Source organism: Amblyomma americanum, chromosome 11 (assembly GCF_052857255.1).
Source record: "Amblyomma americanum isolate KBUSLIRL-KWMA chromosome 11, ASM5285725v1, whole genome shotgun sequence".
Lineage (NCBI taxonomy): Eukaryota > Metazoa > Arthropoda > Arachnida > Ixodida > Ixodidae > Amblyomma > Amblyomma americanum.
The window spans coordinates 48,531,564-48,554,470 of NC_135507.1; the positions used below are offsets into that span (position 1 = coordinate 48,531,564).

The 22,907-nt window shown below is 45.5% G+C and overlaps 1 long non-coding RNA gene across 1 annotated transcript; it reads left to right on the forward strand.

Annotated features, from left to right (window-relative positions):
- The first annotated feature begins 4,229 nt into the window (after positions 1 to 4,229).
- Positions 4,230 to 6,385, forward strand: LOC144110330 (uncharacterized). Its single transcript, XR_013309808.1, has 2 exons — positions 4,230 to 4,431; positions 6,257 to 6,385. It is a non-coding gene; the product is annotated as an uncharacterized LOC144110330 (long non-coding RNA).
- The last annotated feature ends 16,522 nt before the right edge of the window (positions 6,386 to 22,907 follow it).

The following is a 22,907-nucleotide window of genomic DNA, read 5'->3' on the forward strand; positions in this document are numbered from 1 at the left end:
CAGCAGTGTTTAGCGTTCGTGGTGTCCTTCTATCTTTGTCCGTGTCTCTAGCGCAGTTACCATGTGCATTGAATCTAAAGATCACCAACTAGCCCTGCTGTCTGCTTTAAATTCAAACACAAAATGTCCTGGGGCCAAATCACGGTAATGCCGGGGCAAAAACGATCGACAAAACCATGTACAAATGTAAATAGGCGGTTTGCATAATTTGATTGTATAAAAAATAAAAAATAATTCCGAAAAATTGCCTAATAATTCCGTGATTAGAACTGCGAACATGTCTTGGCAGTCATGTCCGTCTCGCTCTTAAAATCGATGTACTCTTTTCTCTCTTTCATGTGCAGCCCCATCCGTACAGCCAGCCCGTGAGTACCCAAGAGTGAGGGCGAACTGCTATGATCGACACAGGTCACCCGGTGAGTATAAATCTGTCAAGCACTATGCACGGTTCTTCAATGGATGTGCAGTGTTGTGAAAACAAATCGACTCTAATTGCATAGCAATCGCGCAATGGTCTGTTTCGTACGCCTGTTCTTACACTGCAACCACTGTTACTGGCAGCTGGCCTCAGAGCTTGATTCCTGATGATGAACAGTATGAAGCATATCAAGTACGGAAAATGTGTACAGCGCTGCTCATCTTGTACACAGAGGAAAAAACACAAGTTACTGTGTGGACATGTTAAATAACATCCAATCTGCGGCACGGCCTTGGATCTCTCACATGGGAAGTAAACTGCGCTGTATAAATGCACTGCACTAAAGCATAGATCGCTTGAGATCTCCATCCCGGAGACCAAGCACCAGTGCGAAAAATGTGTAAAGAGCTGTGATCGATGAAGCTGTCTGTGTAGCAGTGTTACATAAACCGTGCTCGTATCTCTGCCATGCAATCCGCCTTTTACGCGTCTGAAATACCGCTAACAATGGCACCAATATTAACAGTCACGAAGTGATCGGATTCTACCTCCAGGTGAAAATCAACTTCATGTAGGCATATGTTCGGCCGATACATCTGCGGCGGCATTCTCGAGTTTCCAGAACAGACGCTCTTGCGGCAGTTCCATCTGCTGCACCGCTTGATATTGGGGAAGAGTTCACAGCTAGAAGGATAGCCTAACTCTGTGCTGTTTGCTACGTGGAGTCGTCCACTTCTAACCTAAACACGCGAGAGGTGTGACTACGCTCTTCAGATGGCCGGCGCGTCCTCCACATCGACGCATCGGAGTAAAGTTTCCTATGCGTAGAGGAACCTAGAGGTCGTGCTTCTCGTCAGCTGCCACTTCGCTTTGATTAACACAAGCAAGAGACACTCTGGCGCTCTGAAGAGCAAATCCAAGCCGCTCAAGTGTTCAATATAAAAGTGGGCAACCTTGTACATTGCACGGTCAGTTGGGCTCAAAAGTGTTTGGTCCGCATGATCCTTGAACGCAGCCGGTAGTTTAATTTGCCGTCAGTTGGAGTCCGCCTTTGCGGAGGCAAAATAAGAGGGTTTTAACTTTCACCTCCATAATTTTGGCCTCAAAACGGTCGCTAATAACGGAGCTATCAGCTTTCTTTGTTTATCACGTGGTTCAAAGACTTTTGCTCCGACTGCACTTCCTTGTGTCGCGTGATAAAGCATTTGCCTCTCCCCTCTGACACCATCTACGTTGACGAAAGAGATAATTCAATGACACGGCCACAGTTATAGCATTATAAACAAATAAACTCAATCTGATAAAACCGCGCATGAATAAATTTTTAACATCTTATATCAGAGCGAATTATCCTACTTGAATGCGCGTGCTACGTAACTGTAATGTTCATTTTTGAAAACATGCTCAGAAACAAACGTTCAATCCGCTATGTTATTAATTAAGCATGGTTTTCTCACGACAACCACTTCATTTTTGCTTAATCTGGTCTGAGATAACTTTCTAATACATTCTGGAAAGGAGACTATTGATGATGTAGGCTACCTTCGAGTGGCCAGCACCCACTCAAGCGACTGTTGGTAGAAAATCAAGTGATATTTAAATAACTAAGAAAAGACTCGCCACTCGGGAATAACTTTTCTCACTAGTACACCTCTCTGCACACAGTGACTGGTTCAAGTAGGACGCGTAACCTCCCTATATAGGAATCTATGTCTGTGTTGAAAATTGATTCTGATTATTTTCCACTTTCTTATGTTAGGCCTCGCCGCCGGGGATATCAACGTGTTGCGAGGCACGTATCACGCCAGAACCTACCCCTGCGATGCCTGTGGCTACCACTTCGATGTCCGCATGGACCGCCGACAGGTACGGCAATGTATATGCTAAGACAACAGGCTTACACCCTTTGTGACTACGGCTAGCTCGGTAACACACACTCTGAGCACGGTAAAACAGCCAGCAATGCCCACCGTTTTCCCTAGCTTTATCACTCGAATTCCAACACCTCAAATATGCTTGCGTGACCTTACGGTTAAAGCTAGAAGCACTGACGGCGAGAGATTTCGCGTCAGCTACCACATGCGGTCAACAGGTACTAGTTCAACAATCCGCAGTCACCAATAGCCTCACCTTTTCAATGACGCTTTTAACAAATCTAAAATGACAGCAGACAACATGTCGATAAATTTCTTTTCTGAGAATATATGTATAAATCGTTCGAAATATTCATTCATCACAAATTGTTTGCGCGACATGTGTGCGATGTAATTTATTATTAGCTTGCACAGGAACTAATTAACCGATAATTTTGCCAGTAGATGCAGGATGTAAGTCTCTTCATCCCGGCAACACATTCTAGGCGATTGTATTCGGCTGACAACATCAAAATATTTTTTTTTTGGTTCACACATCCTCATCCCGTACACTTTTTATGCCGAATGTGCACTTTTTGGAAACCATTATTTTTCAGTTTCTGCAATTGGGATGCTAGCTGCTAGCCCTAAAAAAGAACTCCAATTCATAGATTCTAGAAATTCGTAAAGTCAATGCTCAAATCAAGATGTCTTCTCTCCCATAAGGGAAGAAGTGGCCATCAACTGCAACCCTATGTATCCCTTTCCACTATACGCATACTTACATACTCAATGAAAAAGAGCCCGTTTCGTGACTTTGAAGAGGCGCGACGGACCGACCTACCTCAACCACGCTACTACACATAGCGTATGTCTTTATGCTATCGTTTATCGTTCTGACCCGTAGGCCTCACGCGGTGTTCCCCACAAATCTGTTGGAGCCAAATCGAGCTCACTGTCTATAATTTTTTTTAAATTTAGGCCCCACTGACTCGTATACCAACCTTATGAAGCACATTCACTGAACTGGTAACTTCTAAATTCTGCACACATTTTTCACCCCATGCACCTCAGAATATGACCTAATTGGTACCACACAACCTTAAAGGTGCTTCAGTATGCATAGAAAACAGAATAGTTCTAAAGAAGTAAAAATACTTCAGTCTTATCTGGGAAGATAAACAGTCTAATGCATCATACCTATCTTGTGATTCGAATCAAGGAATTAAAGAAAACATTCAGAGCACCGCAGCAGTGATCTGGGAGTATGAGTATTAGCCTTGTATGCAGCAGCTGCGTGGTTCGATTCCAAGTGTCTTTGCGTACCCACCTTTGGCACAAAAGGTAGAATCTTGCCCTGACCTAATGACCTGCTTATCGGAGGTGAAATGTTTGGGAAATGGTTCTTTGACATCATCTTGTCTATTTGAAAACAACATATCATGGCTCCCTTTTGATAAAAGTGGCCCTTGGGCCATACATACTGATCATCGTTATAAACACTCCAGAGATGTTATTCATTCTGCCACAGCGTACCGGGGGATGGGAGTGGGGGCGGGGGGGTGGGGGGGGGGGCCATGGGTGTTAGGATTGAGCTTGAAACCCAAGATCGTTATACATCTATTTTCTACCGAAGGCAACGCTGAACTCGCTGGCTGTGCTTCAAGAGGTTGGTAATCGTTCAACCCACTGTAGAGCGAATGGAGAAACTGAAATGCTTATTACCTTTCTCTGCATCAAAGCAGTTACAACGATATCGCTTTTGTATAAAACTAATTCACCCGCCTCCCTTAGAAGAACGCCTGCCGACACGCTTTTCTGCGTCCCTTATCCGTAACAACACATTTTCGAGAATGGCCACTGCAATGCCCAATTCAGAACCAAAACATTATTTTGTATACATATCCCTGCACGTGCACATCTCCCCGTGTCCATGCAGGCCTTCCTGGAATGGTTCCGTGACGAGAGAAACCTGGGCCACCACGTGTTGTTCGGCATGAGCCTGCTGCTGGCCACCAGCCTGTCTCTGGCCCTGACGCTGTCGTGGCTGGAGGCGAGCCGACGGATGGCCAACCTCTCGTGGCTTCTCTCGGTGCCCCTGGGACTGGCCCTGCTCCTGCACAGCTGCGTCTGGGCGAGTCTGGCCGTCTACGGACTCTGGTATGGGAGGATTCCGGCATCGTAGGGCCTCACAATAATAATGTTTCAGTAGGTGGCATTGGATATCCCTATTGAAAATATTATACGAGTCCCTTGTTTGAAATTATGGGAACATGGAGGCCATATGATGTTGAAAATATATGGACACCGAAACTTTTAGTGTAAGGGGTCCGTAAGCTTTCATTAAAATTTCTATATAACTTCTATAAAACATGCATCATGTCGTAAAGAGGCCGTAATTTTCCGTACGCGCTTTCCATAATATCCATGCCGACTACATACGCTCCATACTGACTTCATATAATCCATGCGGAGATATATGGAATTACATCGAACTCTCCTCACGAAAACTTTCGGTTGGGATGTAGCTCGTAATTGTGGGCTGTCGAAATGAACTTCTGCTGAGCACTCCTTGTGAAGCTGCAGCAGGCAGCAAGAGTGAAGAGCCTAAGAACTAAAATAAATAAGATTTTTGCTGTCTGTTGGAATTAGAACGAACGTTTCGGTGTGCACGTGACCTCCACCCTGTCGATCATTAGTAGGCTTACTGCTGGGACACCTGCACCACACTACTACAGTGGAGCATTTTCGTGAGCAGGAATTTTGTGGCCCACTTGAAGATCCTCTATGACCTGTGTGGGTCGTAATTTGCTATTAAGGACACTTTCTCTTATAAATTCTTTTTCTTGGCAGCCACTCCTTAATGCCGCACTCGCTGAACCGACGTTATTTGACGCCTATAAGCGCCGTCATAACGGTGGCTGTCATTGGCGCTGGGGCAAAAGAATGAACCAGGAAAAAATTGATGGACGATTACGATAGTGGGTAATAGGAAATATGAGCGCGGCTCTTCAGATGTGGTAGTTACTACCTATAACTGCCTGCAGGTGGCATGTCGCGCTGCTAGTCGCCATCAGGATGTGCGCGCGGCAGCCATCTTCCGGTTCTGGAAGCGGCTTCTGAACTGTCACTTTTGACCTGCTTCTGCTCTAGAGGCGACGTTATCGCACTTTATGCTAACTTGCCCCGGACTTAAGTAGGCTGGCAAACGACACCTGGGAATTAAGGATTACCACACCAGCTTACCACCACACACTCGAACCTGGACACATGGGCCCCAATACCAGGCCTTGATTGTTGGCATTTATAGCTTACAGCGGCCTGCACTTGCACAGTCTTAGCCAAAAATATACAGCCCAAGAGGTTTGCTTTCAAGCCGTTTAGCAAGGCAAATATCTCCGTGTTGTTGTTCCTCTTAGCAAAAGTAAGTAGGGTACGTGAGGTTTAGCGTCGCCAAGCTGCGCAGACGCTATGGGGAAACCCGCGGCTGTTGCACAGTGGTTAGGGCGCTCGTCTTCTGAGCCGGAGTTCCCGGGTTCTAACCTGACCACGGCTACCGAGTTTCGATGGAGGCGAAACGCAAAAGGCTTCCGGGTGTTGTACAATGTCACGGCCCGTTAAAGATCCTCAGGTGGTCGAAATTATTCCGGAGTCCTCCATTACGGCACCCCTTTCTTCTTTCACTCTCTCCTTTATCCTTTCCCTTACTGTGCGGTTCGGGTGTCTGCCAATATATGAGACAGATACCGCGCCATTTCCTTTCCTTAAAAACAATTTTCATTTTCTACGGAGAACGAAGCAGTGGATGGCTCCAGATTAGTTCCGACCGCCATGTGTTCTGACTTCGTTATGCATGCATCGCCACCGAGATATTTGGGCGGGTTAAGCGCCCACCCAAACGTTTCCAAGCTTAAGCATCATTGCCCGCTAAACCAGAAAGCGTCATTAACTTACTGACGCCGTTATTACTGCACGTTGTTCGCAGGCAGTATCCGATGGCCTACCGGAGATGGAAGGATGAGATGCTGCCCATGGTCGGCCGACATTTTGTCAGCATGACGCAGACATGTGAGCCGGCCGCCCCTGCCCAAGCTCCGTAGTCCGCGCCAGCTTCCGGTCACACTCAGCCGTGGCTCCGGTTCCTGGATCCTCAAACTTATGTTGATCGCGTTTATGGCTTTTCGAGTTTCTTCATTATAAAGCTTCTTTCTATGGGTATCGCTACGCATCAGTGTGTGTTCTCCAGAATGGTTGTGTTCGTGTGAAAATGCCTCCCAACGCATTCAAATAAAAAACCATTAAAGCGAGCGTTTTACTTGTATCCAGCTGATGATTGCTTACACTGTATGAACACGAAGCATTTTTGTAGAGTTTTCTTCTCGCTACTTCCATGAATGAATGATGGTTTGCCACACTGCTTTTTTTTCAAAATCGGTTCGATATAGAGAAAATTCGTTCCCGTCTTGTAAAAGTCAAGACCTCCGTTTACATTCATGCCTGCTTTACGGGAATATTAAAGATACTGTATACGGTGCGTCGAGGAGCCACAGTTTCGCGCCTGCTTTCCCGGCTTCGCTAGCGCCTCTATTAGAAAAACACGATCACATTGCTCCTAATCATTTATGCACTGCAGGGAAGCCCATACGCTAATAACTTTTTCCTTTCGACCTGGGGCTTCAAGTTAATTGATTCAAGCACTGTGTTCGCAACTTGAGGCCTCTGATTTTGATCCAGTGTCCATGTTCACTGAAAATTTATGTACAAAAACAAGCAATTTTATGATACGCCTTCAGTAACTCAAAAAAAAAGGTGCATGAGATTTCTGTAACCTGCAAGAGAGGGCGCCGCCCATCCGCATGATGCGAATATCGTTAATTCGTTGATATGGGCCTTGGTGTAGAGGCGCTTTGCTCACAAGATGCCTAATTCACTGCGAAATTGTTTGTTTAAAACAACCTGTTGTACCTGGCTGTGCGCCAGAGATTCTGAGGAGCCGTGCACCTTCGCCGCATGCAGTTTTCTCCGAGAGAAGAAATTAAGTTGAACGCAACTGGAGCACCCCTATAATGCCCTTGCTTGCACGACCGAGAAATGTCCATTAAGAGCGCATGGTAAAACTTTGGTGCACAAATGATACAAATGCAAATTGCTCACAAGGTATAAGCAGTATAATCCACAAGTGCAAAGCCCATTATATTCACTACAACGAAGATTCTTCGAAGTCCAGATGAGCTTTCTTTTATAAGTCGGGAAAGATATCGTTCTACGGCCAATTCTGGAGTGGTCCGAGCAGAGTGCCATGCGACACTCCAGAATTCTGCCAGGCCTGCGACCAAAGAAAGCAAAGGCCGCGTGAGCACTGGTACTGGGACCTGCAGCCAGCGCATGTTAGACGCGGAGGGAGAAAAAAGATGTCGGCCGTCTCCAAAGATGTGGCAATGGCCCCGTGAGGTGAAGAAAGAAGAGACTGCAGACTTCGCCTAAGGCGCTCGGACGATGTAAGTGACCAAGGCGGTCAATCCCGCAGTATAACATATGAGCATGGTACGAAACAATATATATTACGCTTTCGAAAGAACTGTGGCGCCCACAACTGGCTTCTTGCTTTACTATACGGGGATCCACGCAGAGTGAGGCGAAAAGAAACACGGGGCATCCAAAATAAGCCAACACTTTTATTAATCAAGTACAAGTCGGGCTACTGATGTCTGTGCGGCTCACCTAAGAGTGATGGTTTTCTGCTGTCTAGTCCCACGTAGTCGGCGCACCCACTAAGCTGCGTTTCCCGTCGTAAAGATTGAGGTATTCTGCTGCAGCAGTGGCGGCAGAGGCGTATCGAAGCACTTGATCAGTGGAACTGGCAGGTGGACCAGACTTGGCCTGGATCTCGTTCTCGGCTACGTGGCGGATGACGTCAGACAACTTCTGAATTTCTCCTACAGCCTTTTTTCTTGATCACCACGAAGCATAGTGCGGAGCCTTGGCGCCCCAATCCAACCTAATAAGTAGAATTAGCTACGTGGCGGTTTCGCTCTCACAACGGCAGCACAGCCCTGTCATCACGTGCTACTCGCTGAAGTGGCACTTGCGGACATGGGACCCGCTAATTTTGTGGTTTCCCACGGTGATACCGGAATTCGCAAGGCGCCTCTGAGGGTCTGGTTGCCCACACACGAGTTCCGCCAGCCTGTCTCTTGCCCCACACACGACGTACATATGAATCCGGTTAGGCTCGTCACAGAACTTGTGACGAAAAGTAAAATGTCAGCTGGTTTAAACAGTCTTTGCAGATGACTCCGTCATCTCGGGGAACCAGGAGAAGGGCACCTGAAGATCATGGTGTCTACGCAGGCATGAAATATTGCGGTGGGTATATTACGTACCACAAAAACGTGACAAGGCTCGATCGAGCCAGGCGCACTTGTTGCCTGGGCGCTGGCAGAAAAGGGTGGAGAAATCTGAACCACAGCGAATAAGAGGATGGCATACCGAAGAGTAAGGCTGCAAGGTGTGTAGGAACAGACTGACAGAGTCTATGTCTAGCCAGAGATAATAATCGCATCGTTTTAATTCGCCCCAACTGTCACGCTAATCTGCCTGAGAATTCCTGCAGGGCGATATATGAACGAGCAGCTCTGAGATCGCCGTTTCAGTGTGGGTGATGGGACTTCAACGTGTTCTCAACTAAACTGCGATGCCACGGCCAGCTGACTGCTCCCGAGAGTAGAATAGCTTTAGATAACCTCAATCCTATATTACCTGCTGGGCTTAGAGCGAAGGCCACATGACAATCCACGCTTACTGATGGACATCATTCGAAAAACGGGCGTAGGACGAAAGTTTGGTTTCCTACTCTATATATATTCATGGAAATGCCGAAAACAGCCCCAACAACGTATACTTCTGAAGTGAAGAAAATTTGTGAAAACTTCAAGCGAAAGCTGCTTAGGATTTACGCAGCAAGAACCGCTAATTAAATTCTGCCACTGAGCTCTCTTCAACACGTTCACCTACTGTTGCAATCTTATGGGTCCCACCAGGAAAAAAATTCTCCCGCCAATATCCTCGCAACGAACAGGTGAAGTATGAATGATATCGAGTATGAATAGCTGCATACCAAAATTCATCATCTATAGAAGGCATCGTTACCGCACGCTGTTGGCGGTCAGTCATGCGGTTATGAAAACTGAATGCGTGGCGGCGTAATGTTGCACATACTGTACGACCAGCAGTACTTATTCCCACCGAACAAGCAGGCCAAATTCATAGAAGTGACGAACAAGCATCGAAAACAAGGCTCGTTACTCGGCAATTAAAAAGATTCTACTCTCGCCGCCTCCTTCGTTAACAGAATGGCCCGGCAGGGCGATATATCTTGTTGAATGCTAAATATTGTTCTTCAGGGATAGGTAATTGGCACGGAGAGGATTAACGGTGGTTTCTCACCTAATCGCCGTCGATTCACGCCGCGCCATTGCCTCCGCACAGTCGCGCGCAGGAAATGACGCCATCTGGTGAGAGGCCGTCGAGTGACCAGGATGGAGTCATTGTTTCCGTCGTTGGCTAAGCGAATAACGACTAGGCGTTTTTAGGCCGGCGAAAAACAGACTGGCCGCTATTGACCTCGCATCCTTTCTTTATACGCGATGTGCTCGACCTAAATTCGTCTTCGCCACGACCTTACTGACGCCCCCAGAGGAAAGGAAGGCTGCGTGCAATGTGCCGCTCGATCTTAGCGCGGCAATCGCAGGGCACGTCTTGAAAGAGGAATTACGGCGAGCATTACAAACATCACGATTGCTTGCGGTGTCGATGTATTCATTTTTATTTTTATTTATTAATACTGCAGGCCAACATACTGGCCCATGCAGGAGGGGCAATACAGTTGACAAAATAAGGTTAATGCAACAAAGGTGACAAAAAAATGCATATATAAACAGTGCATGAAAATGATGCAGCCCTAGCCACGTTACAGAAATCTAAATGCTTTCCTTAGCACAGTAATTAAAACAAAAAGAATCGCACATTTGAATTTATATGTAGATAAAGACGCAGTGCCAAACAACAATCGGGCACTAAACATAACAAAATACAGAAAATATCACATAAAAAACGAGAAAATAGTGAAAATACTGCTTATGTTTGTATTATTTTATGTGACAAATAGTTTTCCAACGCTTTTGTGAAGTTCTCTGATTGAAGTACATCAACAAAGAGAGAATTCCATTCGTTTATAGTACGTGGGTAAAAACTATTCATGTGAGATTTTGTTTTAGCAAATAATGGTGTAAGGGAAAAGTTGTGTCTATGTCTTGTTTTTCGTGCTTTAAGAGCCGTTACATAATGAAGCATTTGAAGCCCGATTTTTCAATTTATGATTTTATGTAAAAACTGGAGACGGCTAACTTTACGCCTGTGTTCTAGTGAAGTGATTTTATTTCTAAGCATTAGTATGGGCGGGGAATCCTGTCTTTTATATTTTCCAAAGATAAATCTAACGGCCTTCCTTTGTGCACGTTCCAAATTCATGATGTCCTTTTTTGTATGAGGATCCCATACAACCGCTGCATATTCAAGTTTCGATCGCACGAATGTGTTATATGCTAAAATATTAGTGTTTACCGGGGCCTTTTTAAGTTTCCTTTTCAACAACCATAATTTGCGCAAGGCCGCTGAACATGAAATGGAAATATGGTCTGACCAGGAGAATCTCTTAGTGACTGTGACGCCTAATTGTTTGTATTGTTCAACATTAGTTATTTTTGTGCCGTTTAGAAGGTAAGAAAATATACTAGGTTCCTTTTTTCGTGTTACTCGCAGCAAGACTGTTTTGTGTACATTTAATTCCATGCCCCAAAATTTATACGAATTTGAAATTGCAATAACTGACTTCTGCAGGCATGCGTGATCATTTCGTGAAGCTATTTTTTTTTAAATATGACACATTCATCCGCAAATAAATTAACATGCACATAATCGGGGATTTCGTCTACTATATCATTAATATAGATGAAAAATAAAAGCGGTCCTAAACGCTGCCATGCGGTACGCCCGAAAATACCTAACGGACACTGAAGAACATTTAAGTTCTACGAACTGCTGCCTGCGTTGGAGGAAGGCTTGGATTCATGATATAATATTTGATGGAAGACCAATGCACTCGAGCTTGTGGATTAATTTTCCGTGGGGTACCTTATCGAACGCTTTGCTAAAATCTAAAAAGAGCATGTCAACTTCTCCGGACGAGTCAAGTACTTCAGAGATTTCATGAACGACTGATACGAGCGGAGTTGAAGTCGATAATCCCTTTCTGAACCAATGCTGTATTGAGATAGGACATTGTGATCTGTCAAATACTGACGAATAAAGCCTGCGACAATGTGCTCTAATAATTTGCAGCATGTGCTTGTAATAGAAACAGGACGATAATTTGACACTGTGAGGCGATCGCCCTTTTTATGAATTGGGACAACCCTTGCCTTACGCCAATCTAATGGTATTTCTGCTAAATGTAACGATAATTTGATCAAATCTGTTAAAATACACATATCTGTTCCGCATACCTTCGTAAAAACGCATTTGGAAGCTTGTCAGGGCCTGCAGATTTCCTAACGTTGATATTAAGGAGCATTTCCAAGACACCTTCAAGGGAAATCGTTATATCACGTAAGGCAGACCTATTTGTACTGGATCGCTCGAATTCATCTAGGTCAGAGAATACACTACCGAAGTAATCATTAAAATGCTCAGCAATTATGTGGGCGTCTTCAATAATGTTACCATTCATGTTTATTTATGTGCTGCCTCTTTTCATTGACTTAAATAGCTCCAAAACGTTTGTGGAGCATTTGAAATAAAATCAGCAAGGCAATGACTAAAGAATCTTTCTCGCGCAGCTTTAACTTTTCCCGGTACTTCATTTTTTAATTATGTGACATGCGAACTCCTTATTTTTTTATGTTTTCGTTTCATTCTTTTCAGCTTCCAACTAGATTGGATGATATCTCTGTTGATCCAAGGGTTTGATGGAGGTTTCTTGACCTCCTTCAATGGAATAAATCTTTCAATACAATAAGTAACAATCTACCTGCATCTTTGCCATGAAAGCTCGACATCATCCTGAACAATGTTATGGTGCAGGTTCAAGTAATCTGTAATTGATTCATCATCTGCTTTAGCATAATCCCTAATCTGAATTTTTTTTCGAGGTAGTCTGACATTTTTCACAGCCATCGATGACGACAAAAAAATCAGTTTATGGTCGGAAATACTAGTTTCAATTTCGGCGGTTCCTTCACCAAAAACTTCGCTAAAGAATAAGAGGTCAAGAATTTTCCCTCCCCGAGTACATACACTGAACCCCTGCTGAAGACTGAAAGTTAGCATGATATCAATGAATAAGTCAGAGGAAACATTGTGTCCATAACTCCAATTTTCCCAGTCTATTTGTGGGAGATTAAAATCACCAGTAATTATTAAGCTTTTTCCTCTATATTTCAAAAGGTGAACATGTAATTGCTGCATAAAGTGATCATCAGCATTTGGTGTCCGGTACAGAGAACATAATATGAATGCAACACCCGAAACAGAGACACTCAAAAACAAACTTTCATGATTATCTATCTGATCTCAGTTTCTTACAAGAACACTATTCTTTGCAATAACTGTGACGCCACCGCCTCGGGAGGACCTATCTTTTTTCGCACTGGACGTATTCCACGGAAGGAACTGCCTTTAACGTGAAGTGCGTGGCTACTTGGACGTGTACAGCGCACATTGTATAATGCAGGTGCGGTGTTAAACACAATTCAATGAGCTTGAGTTTGATAGAATATCACTCAGTGCAAATGGATTCAAAGAAAGTGATTGTAGTTTCCGGCACCGAGCCATCGCAACGTCTACATGAACGGGAAATAGTTGCATACGGAAACCATATTTTTAACTCAGGCCGTCCCTTCGGTAATAACCCCGGCCTGGGGTATTACTGGATGGCAACATGCAGGATGTGGAGGTCCTCGGAAAGGTGCGTTGTAGCGACCACAAAATTGTAAAGTCTCCATTTAGCCTAGACTTCAAGAGGGAACGGAAGAAGCTAGTGAATCGGAAGCCTATTAAGGAGTCAGCTGTAACAGGGAAGGTAGAGGAAATTAAGGTATCTTTCCAGAACACATGTTCGGCTTCGACTCAGGACAACGACATAGAATTTCAAGCAATGAACGATAATCTCAAAGCTATCATTACGGAATGCGATGTACAGGTAGGCGGTAGGATAGTTTGACAGGATACCGGCAAGCTATCTCAGGACACCAAAGATTTGATTAAGAAACGCCAAAAACATGAGGACATCTAACCCCTCAGACAGAGAACAACTTTAAGAGCTATCAAAGTTAACAAGCACAGGGTACCCGACATAAGGAAATTTAATGTGGAGGGGTTCGAGTATGCTCTAAAGAACGGAGGTAGCCTAAAAGCAGTTAAAAGGAAACTAGGCATAGGCAAAAACCAGCTATATTCGTTAAGAGACAAACAGAGCATTGTCATCAGCGATAAGCATCAGATAGTTAACGTAGTCGAAAGTTCTACAAAAATCTATACAGTAGCCAATGTAATCAGGATGTTATAAAAGGGGCAGTAGCGCACAGCATTGGGACGCCCCGTCAGTAACGAAGGAGCAAGAAAAGAAAGCCTCAGGAGCAATGCAAAAGGGGAAAAGCAGCTGGTGAGGATCAGGTAACAGCAGGTCTGTTGAAGGACTGAGGGAATTTTGTGCTACAAAACAAAACCAGTCTGTATAAGCAGTGCATTAACACCTCGAGCGTACCAAAAGCTTCGAAGGACGCTAATATAATCTCAATTCATAAGGGGGCTTCAAGGACTTGAAAAATAACAGACCGGTCAGTACTGTCATTTGCCTATAAGGTATTTACTAAGCTAATCGTAAGTAGGATCAGGACCACCTTAGACGTCAATGAAGAAAGTGATCAGGCAGGCTCTCGTAAAGCATATTCCACTGTAGACCCTATGCAGGCTATTAATTAGGGAACATAGGAATGTGCAGGATATAACCAACCCATATACATTACCTTTATACATTAAGAGGAAGCATTGACTTAGGCGAAACTTCAGCAGTCTTGCAGGCATTGCGGAATCAGGGTGTAGAAAAGGCTTACTTGAATATACTGGAAAATATCCATAGTAGATGCACAGCATCTCCTGCCAAAAGTCAGGAATAAAATTACAATAAGAAAAGATGTCAGGCATGGAGTGGCGATCTCGCCAGTTCTATTAGCCGCCTGTTTACGGGGGCAATCAGAGGCTTATATGGAGAACAGTTAGGGAAAGAGTAAATGAAGAATACTCTATGCGACTCGCTGATGACAGTGCTTTGCTATGCTGCTGATGAGATGAACTGGAAAACATGATCAGTGAGTTAAGACAGGCATAGCAGTACTGTATGTCTATAAATTATTATGTAGAAAAGCAAACTAATGTTGAACAGTCTCGGAAGAAAAGAGCAGTTTATAATTGGTAGCGAGATGCTGGAAGTTGTACGGGAGTACGCCTACTTATTGCAGGTACTGACTGGAGATCCGGATCACGAGAGCGGAGGAACCATAAGAATAAGAATGGGGTGAAGCGCATTTGGCAGGTTCTCTCAGATCATTAATGGCATTTTACCACATTCCACTATCCGTGAAGAGAAAAGTATACAACAGCTGTATCTTACAGGTGATCACCTACAGGGAAGGAACGTGGAGGCCAACGAAAAGCGTTCGACTTAAGGACAGCGCAACGAGCTATTTGGAGCCACATGGGCGAGGAGTTTGAACTGCAGTGAGCCTAGTCAGGCTGGTGATGATTTTAATACTAATGAACATTTCATTATTTACACCTTCGCCACCTTCGCTAATAACAAGCTTACTTATATCCGGTACATTTCTTCGTAATAGCAGCTAATAACTTTTACAAACATGTGTATCGCAACACGAGAGATCGTTTCACACTACTGGAAATCCACTGCGACCAAAGTTTGGCCGTAATGGCCACCTGAAGGTCATCGAAATGCACATTTTGTGGGCGTTAAGGCGTCGGTGCGAATCCGACACATATTTTTGGCTTCATCTCAGTTAGTGATTTTAAATTCAAGAACATGCCAAGTCAATTCAGACCACTTCGAGCGCTCTGCATCGGAAGAGGGGCCCCCAAATTTCTAAATTTTATGCGAATGTAGGTTGTGGGGTGATCTTACTTCGATGTCTGCTATACTGGCACATATATAACTGATCGAAAGGATAGGTATCAATTGAGGCGCTAAGAGCACAGTGTTGATATCTGATAGAATGCGTTCACGTTGTACTGTTTAGGTCAATTTGACCTTCAGTGCAGGCAAACTCGTCCTTTACAAACGTAAGTAGTAAGAGCGCACCAGCGCCTAATGCATACTCAGCCATATTAGAAAACTATTGAGGCGGAAAAATATGAAATCCCCCTGCGCACAAATCTCTCAACAGAGAGGATGCTATCACTTAGGAGACAATTACAGAAAGGTGCGCTCTTACCCAACCCGACACATACTAAACAAAATGCACCCAACGATATACGCGGACCGCTGCCGCTGTGAAGTCCAACAAGGTCTGGTACACAAAAAGGTCTGGTACACAAGGTGGATACACAAAAAAGAGAACAAAGCTGAAGATGCCCCAAGGCCGCAGAAAGAAGCACCAGGGTGCAATAAAGTTTTTAAAGTTAAACTTTACTACTCTTCTCCGTAACTTCTATCGCCGTGTGCGCCGTCTGCGCGTTTTACCTTCAACCGAGGAGAAACCACCTGAAGCTAGGACGTCACTCAGCCGCCGCCGCCGCCACCGCCGAAACCGAGCGCTCGCCTGTTTCTAAACCCGCCGCGGTGGCAAAGGGGTTAGAGCGCTCGGCTACTAATCCGGGGCACCCGGGTTCGAAGCCGACCGCGGCGGCCGCGTTTCGATGGAGGCAAAATGCAAAGGCACCCGTGTGCTGTGCGATGTCAGTGCACTTAAAGGATCCCCATGTGGTCGAAATTTTTCCGGAGCCCTCAACTACGGCACCTCTTTGTTCCTTCTTTCTTTCACTCCCGCCATCCTGCCTTCCCTCCCGGAGCGGTTGAAGTGTCCAGCGAGGAAACAGTAACAGCACCTTTCTGTTCGCGATAACCAAATAGTACCCGTTTAGGGTTAGCGGGTTTGACCTTCCAAAGCTACTCAAGCTATGGGTGACGCAGTAGTGAGGGGCTTCAGAAATTTCGACCACCTCGGTGCTCGTAATCGTGGTGAAGCAAAAATTACCAGGTGTTTAACTCCGCTTAAGCCGCTGTGTGATGTACAAATGTGCAATGACGTAAATGGCGACGCCAAAAGCGAAACCATAGCAATGAGATGGCCCAACTCGCAATGCTGTGAACAAATTTCTGGAGGTGGCCAAATTTTGGAAATGAACCAGGCCAAATTTGGAGGTCGCCATCACGTCGGGCACGCACAATTGTGGCTGGACATCGATTCTGCTCTAAATCTGTCAATGTCAAGTTTCGGGAGCAGCCTGGACCAAATTATTGCCGCTTGATTTCACAGTTGCTATGACAACGAGCGATGGACAAGCAAGATGCACAACCAAGATGGAAGAGGCAAGATGCTAGACGAAAAATAAAAGTTAAAAAGTGTTTAGAGTAAAGTAAATGCCGCGGAAACTGTCTCACATATCTCGCTGGATAACCCAACTGCGCTGTTAGGGAAGGTATAACGGAGGGACTTAAAGAAAAAAAGAAAATGGGGAGTGAAGGCCCTTAGGGTAATTTCGTTCACCTGGGGATTTCTTTTTTTTCACGGAAGAAAAATTGAAGATTGAAGATTGGAGTTTGGGGGAAGCACCGCAAGTCCCTGCGCGTGTGCCTAGGCCTGCCCAAAAACTCGCAGTACGCCGCAACGTTGGCCGAGGCAGGAGCGTGGCCACTTGAGCTCCAAGCAGCGCGCAGGGCATTGAATCACAACGACCGGCTTCAACGCGCACCGGACGGCGGCTCGCTGCTGCGGCGTATGCGCTCGCACACGCGCTCACGAATGGGCGCGGCGCTGCTCGAGTATGAGCAATTGACACAAGGCCCACCCAACTACGGCTCCTGCGTGCCCTGGCCTGCTGCCTCAGAGGTACAGCGAGAGATCGTCGGCATTGCGGGACAGCGGAGCACACCACTCTGTGCTGTGCAGCAGCTGGCCAGAGCCGTCATACACGAGGAGCTCCAGGACCATCTCCTCGTGTATACCGACGGCTCAGTGGCCCGCAACAGCTGCTCCCTTGTTGCGGCGGCCACCATCCCCGCCCTGCAACTACACAGCCAGCAACACGCAGCCTTCCTGGGCTCCTCCACCATGGCGGAGTTGATGGGGATCCGGCTCGGGCTGGACCTGCTGCTCACCCTCGGCCCTCCGCCGCCCAGGAGTGCTCTGCTGTGCGACTCCCGCGCCGCCCTCAGCCGCCTGCAATCTAACGGCCGCGGTACCCCACTAGTGCGGGAAATTCGCTCGCGCATCGAGCGCCTCGCGCAGAGAGGTTGTGCCGTGCGAGCACAGTGGGTGCCCGGTCACTGCGGCATCGCCGGCAACGAAGAAGCTGACGACCTCGCGACCGCTGCACACCAACTACCTGCCAGCGATCTGCCCCTTGCGCTGGAGGACGTGCGTGCGGCCATCTACGACCATCTCCGAAAGCGGCACCCCGACCCACGCATCGCGGGAGGTGAGCGCATCGACAGTTCATAGTTCTTCAGCGCAACGGCACGTTTTAAGCCAAGGAAAGGAAGACAGAAGACAGAAAAGAAGAAGGACGAACAGCCTTCTTCTTTTCTGTCTTCTGTCTTCCTTTCCTTGGCTTAAAACGTGCCGTTGCGCTGAAGAACTATGAACTTCAATCAACAATACCAACTAGCCCAAGAACTAACTCTACTGAAGTGCATCGACAGTGTCACCGGCTGTCGCGCACTTACACGGTCACAACGTGGAATGATCCTCCACGCGCGCATTGGCTGCGTGTGGCCCGGGTAACGACGGGTGCGTCACGGAATCGCGACGAGATATATGTGTGACGGATGCTGTGCAGTGGAAACAATAGAACACCTGCTCCTTGACTGTGCCGCGTTCGCCGATGCTCGTCGCGATATGCTCGCGGCCTATAGGGCGCAGGGCATACTAGCAGACTCCATCAAGACGCTCTTGTGGCCGCAGGGCAGTGCGCACAATCATGAGCGAACATTGGTGAGCCTCTGTGCATTCCTCGAACACACGGGCTTAACGTCCCGTCTGTTCTCCGTCAGGTAGTTACACGCAGTGACCGAACGCTCCGCGAGTTCTACCTTGAACGATTAATAACTGGACGCCCCACTCCAGTTGTAGCCAACACAGTGCTGTGCACGTGTGTGATTTAATTCCTCTAAAATGAACTAATCACGCGCACAACCTGGACACGTTTCTTATTGTGTAAATTGTTTGTGCATATTACATCTCAACCTATCCTCTGTTCCCGTCCCCTCCTCTCTTTCATCTCATTTCTCCATTCTGTCTGCCATCCTTCATTTCCGCTGCCCCAGCTCAGGTGCTTCAGTATCGATGGCAGATGCCGGGGCTAGCAAAAATCTTTTCCTTCCTTTTTACTATTATTTTTAATAAAACCACTACCACCCCCAGTTTGGGGGAAGGAAATGGCGCAGCATGGAGGAGGCGCTGGTCTCACTTATCGGCGGATACGCTTACCGCGTCTTAACGGAGAAGTGAAAGAGGCGCAAGCATGATATTAGCGCACGTGAGTGCTTTCGAACCAAAACAATCGAGAATCATTGCAGTCCTATAAACAACCTCTAAATTTTTTATCATTTCAGTGTACCACTACATGATCTGCAAATTAAAACCATTGCGCTAACAAAGAGAAGCAGTGCGTATGTCGAAAATAAGATAACATTTCAATAAATAGGATTTAGGAGGGAGAAATCTGGTCCTTAAAACTGGTCCGTTTTCATGCTTTCGGAATTGTAGCCTGCAGTTACCCTTGCCTATGATGAATCATCATCTAAAGCGGTTGATTGTCTGCAATCTCCTCTTGCCTTCGTAAATATCCCTAAAAGGCGTTTCAACTCGTTGCGACAAATTAAATTCGGCAGAGACAAGACTGCTTACGTCAGAGAACATCAAAGTATTACACTCCCAAAGCATTACTCGACAATGCCCAAAGGTAGGTAGGTAAAAAATTGGCTTGGCTTAGCTCAGCTATGCGAGCATATACGTAGCGAGAGCTGTAGTTCTCCGCTGGTTACGCATGTTGTCGAGGTTGTTGTTTTGACTAAAATGTTAAGCATTGTAGAAGTATTCAGGGAGACACATTGTTTATTTATTAAAAAATTTTGACAGAGATAAACCCTGCTCGATAATCGGCAAAGTAACGCGCAGTTGTCTGAATGCTGCCTACACAGTATTTAGACTGGTTGCTTTCCCTCAGATACGCAAGGTCAGTCCTTCCGGTCCAGGATCCGGAGTACCCAGTTTCGATGTAGGCGAAACGCCAAGCCGCCCGTGCGCTGAGCGATGTCAGCGCACCTTACAGATCACCCGGTGGTCGAAATTATTCCGGAGCACTCCACTACAGCACCTCTTTCTTCCTTTCTTCTTTCACGCCCACCTTTATCCCTTCCCTTACGGCGCGGTTCAGGTGTCAAACGATATACGAGGCAGATACTGCGCCGTTTTCTTTCCCCAAAAACCAATTATTAATATTATGAAACTCCGGGCCCGCCGTGCTGGCTCAGTGGTTAGTGCGCTCGGCTACTGATCGGGAGTTCCCGGGTTCGGACCCGACCGCGGATGCTGTGTATTTATGGAGGCAAAACGCTAAGGCACCGGTGTGCTGTGCAATGTAAGTGCACGTTAAAGTTCCCGAGGTAGTCGAAATTATTCCGGAACTCTCCACTACGGCACCTCCATTCTACCTTTCTTCTTTCATTCCCTCCTTTATCCCTTCCCTTACGGCGTGGTTTAGGTTTCCGCCGATATATGAGACAGATACTGCTCCGTTTAATTCCCCAGGAAACAGATTATTATTAATATTATTATTATATTATTATTATTATTATTATTATTATTATTATTATTATTATTATTATTATTATTATTATTATTATTATTATTATTATTATTATTATTATTATTATTATTATTATTATTATGTTGACGAACAAGTCAGTCGCTTCACTGAAATAGTTCTCAATGGTATGCGCCAGTACATACCTGTGCGCACTCCTACTCGTAGCAAGTTTCCGTTCTGGTTTTCCAAGGAACTTAGAACAGCGCTGAAACTTAAGGAGCGGGCCCACCATAAAGCGAAACGCCCTGGGCTGGATACATGGGCAGATGAATTTCGCCGCTTGCGTTCCCTTTGCAAACGCCTGTACAAGCGTGATCATGAGTCCTATCTTGAATATTTAGAGAATAGTGCCTCTAATCGTCCTACTGAATTCTGGAGATACGTTCGCAAACACTCGAATAAATCTGATAGTCATATTCACTTAGTTGACTCTCATGGGAATGAAATTCGGAACGTCGCTGACGGCTTTGCTCAACACTTTTCCTCCGTGTACAAATCTCCACGTTGCGATTCCGTATGCCTTCCAGCTGGCGCACCTAATTCCGTTCTTCTTGACGAGAAGTTAGTAAGTGAGAGTCTTAAGTGTTTGAAACCATCTTTGTCCCCTGGACCTGATGGCATTCCAGCCGCCATAATAAAAGCCTTCAATATTACCTTCGTCCCTGTTTTAACCACGATATTTAATAACTGTTTGAAAAATTCTGCCTTTCCCCGCGTGTGGAAAACGGCGCGTGTTTTCCCTGTCTTCAAATCAGGAAACAAATCTGTGGTTCGAACTACCGCCCCATTTCTCTTCTTTGTGCAACCTCTAAGCTTTTTGAATTAGCTTTGCACAAAGTACTTTCCTTCCACCTCAAACATGTAATCATACATAATCAGCATGGTTTCATAAAAGGTCGTTCTACTACAACTAACCTTGTGACTTTTATGACGTATACATCAGCTGAAGTCCTTCAGAGGAGTCAGGTAGACGCTGTGTACTGTGATTTGAGCAAAGCTTTCGACGTTGTTACTCACTCATTACTTCTTCAAAAGCTTCTGCTGCTTGAGATCGACGTTTCAATTGTAGCCCTCTTACGCAACTATCTTCTTGATCGGTCCTGCTTTGTCAGTGTAAATGGACAGACCTCATTTGTTTACACTCCAACCAGCGGAGTTCCTCAGGGCTCGGTATTAGGCCCGCTTCTGTTCTCTGTTTTTATCAATGACGTTTCCTCCGTGGTCAAAAACTCCTCGTTTCTCCTTTATGCGGACGATATAAAAATGTTCAAGGCAATACATACTCTTCATGATTGCTTGTCATTGCAATCGGACATATCCGCCTTCTCTGATTGGTGCTTGAAGAATGGGCTCACTCTCAATTCATCTAAAACCAAGGTTGTCTCATTTACGCGTAAAACGCACAGTCTTCTCTACTCTTATTCTGTGAATGGTAGGCCGCTGCCCAGGGTTGATGAAATTAATGACCTCGGCGTACTTTTCGACCGTAGCCTCAGCTTCTCCTCTCATACAAAACGCATTGCTCTACGGGCTATGCGTACACTCGGCTTCATCTGCTGGCTTTCGAGAGAGTTTCGATCCCAACTCCCTTTCTTAAAGCTCTACCTCTCCACATGCTTGCCGCTTTTGGAATATGCGTCTGTTGTTTGGAGCGGCACTTGCCAGTCGAACTGTGAAAAAATCGACAGAGTTCAGCTAAAGTTTTTACGCATATTTCAACATCGGTTTTCATGCAAAACTTCTAGCTCTCGTCCCAGACGGAGTAACTCACTGCAGCTTCCTTCTCTTAGCTGCCGTCGCGTGAGGGCAGATATAATTTTCTTGTATAAACTTCTTCATGGTCACATTCTATGCCGTCAGCTCCTAGCGCGTATCCTTTTGCGTGTACCGCGAAAGAGCATAAGAGAATTCAGACCATTTCAAGTTTCTGCGCTCCTGCACTCCCTCTCCCCTCTGGACAGAATGCAAAAGTTGTTTAATTCTCTTTGTCCTCACCTTGATATATTCGAAAATTCTCTCCCTTCCTTTATATTGAATGTCCGTGACGTTCCAATTTGAGCACTCTTTTTCTCATACATAACTTCCCCTTTCATGCATTTTGTCTTTACTACACTTGTGCGTTTGCACCGGTATTATATTGTTTTTTTCTCTCCTTAATTGTACATCACGTGTACTTGTTTTCATTAATATTATTTCTTTAATACTGTGTACTGACGCCTGATTTTCTGTAACGCGTTCACTAATTACATTTCTTATTGTGTATGATTGTATTTCTAGCTTGTATTTCAGAGATCTCTTATTCGTTCATATTAGCATTGGCTTTATTCTTGTTTGTATTTTGATATATGCTGTACTTAGCTGTTATCGGTCGTTCTTGTGTTCATTCTCTTTGTTTATTGTTTTATTAGTTATTTATATGTCTGTTGCCTGTTCTAGCTGTTTTCATTTACCGCTGTTCGCGCTGTTTCCTTGTTCTCGCC